Raw genomic sequence first — 2,852 nt, forward strand, 5'->3', positions numbered from 1 at the left:
AGTAGGGGAAGCTCCATGGTGCAGGGGTCACCACACCATAGCTCCTCCACCCCAGCACCTTCCCTGGAGTGCCCATCCCCCCACAACTGGAACTCGGAGGCCGGGAGAGGTGAGGCTGGGTCTGGGAAGGACTCTCACATCTCCAGTCCAGTTACAGACAGACCTGCCCACATTCTTCCCTGTTTACATCACCTCCCCTGGCCAGTCCAGCCAAAGCTCTGCTCTGAGCCACCAGTGAGCCCAGGAAAGAACAGCTCACCCACAGGCCCTGGGCCAGGAACACAGGAACACTAGCACATGCACACACACACCTCACCCACTCACTGACTCGCCCCACGTCCCACCAGGAGCAGCTCTGCAAGATGGAGGAGCAGACAAGATAGTACAAAGGGGCCGTAAGCACGAGACCCAGGGATGGGAGCGAGGGCTGGTGTCTGGTGAGTGTCTACTGTGTGTTACAACAGAGTGCAGGCTTCTCATCTCATTCCCGCTTATTCACACCTCACAGCCAGCCCACGAGGTCGGGACACGACCCCAATTTCACAGATCAGGAGGTCGAGGCTCAAGTGGTCACTCTTCCGAGAACAAGCTGCCAGAAAGGAGAGGGGAGATGCGGGGCCAGGTTTTTATCACCCCAAAGCCCATGTTCTTCCCACTACACACTCCCAGAGACACCCCTAACACGCATGACCAGGGGGGATGGAGCCCATGCTACAGGGGAGGGGTGGGCACAGAGCTCTTCCTTCCTCTGCTTCCCAAATCCTCCTCACCAACGGCTCAGACTCCTGGGGGAGGGCCCAAGAAGGAAGGGCTGACCCAGCTGATTCTGGCTGGCTGGCCGCACCATACGGCATCTGTGTGGAGCTCCTGGACACCTCCATAGGCCCCCTTCCTACCCCACTCACCCAGGTCACACGCCTGCCCACCTCCACAGGTGTGAGCGGAGAGACTGAACCAGAAAGGTTCTGGACGTCGGGACACCAGGCCTAACTGATGCGGTCAGGCACAGCTGGAAACAGGCCCCCTTCGCACACTAGCACCAGAATGTGTAACCTCCCCGGCACATAAGAGCTGAAATTAAAAATTCAAAGGATGTGTTCCAAGATGAATTGGAGGAAATCTCCAGAATGTAGGATAAGGATGAAGCGACTGTTAGAGGTCAATCCAAGGAAGTCCACCCCAGATAACTGGACAGTCAAGCAGGAGAGCAATTGGCTCCCGAGTGTGAGGGGCTTGGGAGTCCTCTCTCCCATCCACAACACAAGACCAAAGCTGAGCAAGCTGAAAAATCAACAATTCACAGGGGATCTCAGGGCAGTGAAACCATTCTGCATGATACTATACTGATAGGTATATGCCATTATACATTTTTCATAACCCACAGAATATAAAACACAAAGAGTGAACCCTAATGTGAACTACAGGTTCTAATTAACAATAATATATCAATATTGGCTCATCAGTGGTAACAAATTTAGCACACTAACGCAAGGTGTTAATAATAGAGGAAACTGAGGGAATTTAAGGAGTATAAACATACTTTCTCTGTACTTTCCACTCATTTTTCTGTACACATAAAACTGGTCTAGCCCTGGCCAGTTTGGCTCTGTAAATAGAGTGTTGGTGTGCAGACTGAAGGGTCCGTGGTTCGATTCCAGTCAAGGGCACCTACCTTGGTTGCAGGCTCCTCCCTGGTCCTGGTCAGGGTACATGCAGGAGGCAACCAATTGATGTTTCTCTCACATAGATGTTTCTCTCTGTCTTTCCCTCTCTCTTTCACTCTCTCTAAAAGATCAATGGAAAAATATCCTAAGGTGAAGATTAACAAAAAAACTGGTCTAAAACAAAGTTTATTAACTAAGAAGAAAAAAAACAGAGAGAGTACATGTAGAGAACACAAAGTGGATGAAACAGTGAAAGAAAAAAATGCAAGGAAGTTTTTCTTAACTGAAGGATATGACCACCAGGACAGAAGGGCCACAAGCATGCAGCACAAGGAACTAAGGAAGACCCAGCCACGGGTGTCACTGTGTGTCTCAGAACACCAGGTATACAGAGGAGACCCTGAGGCTCCCACAGAGGGAGGCAGGTTCACACATCAGGGATTAGAACAGCTTCGGGTCCTCACTAGCAACACTGGGCACCGTATGGACTCTTTAAAGGCCAAGCCCTAGGCACTCCCCAAACCCAGCCTAGGCCCCATTTAGGGCAGGAAGATCCTGGGAGGTGGGGCCAGGAGGGAAAAGACTTTCCTCACCATTTGCTGAGTCTCCCATCCAGAGCAGAGTGAGGTTGAGAATGGTGAGGACCTGCCTCTAGTCCTCCAGCCACTATCACCCAGCTATCTTCCTACCAACTTACCATACTTCCCTGAACGGGCCCCTGCCTGGCACCTGAGATGCCCAGGAACTCGACCACAGCAGGCATTCTCCCAGAGTGTGACCCTCATGGGCTGAGACAGCTGCTCCCGGACAAAGGCCACATCCTTCCCTCCCATCCCTGCTTCCTTCTTCTTCCTGTCTGTCCACAGGGTCCCCTATAGACCCCGGGCCTGCCAGGCACTGCAGCACAGTCCAGATGAGGTCAGGAAGCCCTGAACACAGCCGCTGTGGGCCGACGATCCCTCCGTGAAATGATGGAAATCTTCACACAGCAGGCCCCAGAGCAAACTGGCTCTGAGCATCTCTTCCCTGCAGACTGAGACTCCCTCGGGGAATGAGACAACAGGGTCCCGTGGCCCAGTTCAAGTCCCACCTCCTCTAGGAAGCTTTCTCACCTGCCACCATTCTGGCCACATCTGCTCTGACCACCTGGTGTCATCCCCAGGTGGCCAGGATCTCCCTCACTAAACG

The sequence above is a fragment of the Myotis lucifugus genome, unplaced genomic scaffold (assembly GCF_000147115.1).
Source record: "Myotis lucifugus unplaced genomic scaffold, Myoluc2.0 scaffold_186, whole genome shotgun sequence".
In the NCBI taxonomy this organism is placed as follows: Eukaryota; Metazoa; Chordata; class Mammalia; order Chiroptera; family Vespertilionidae; genus Myotis; species Myotis lucifugus.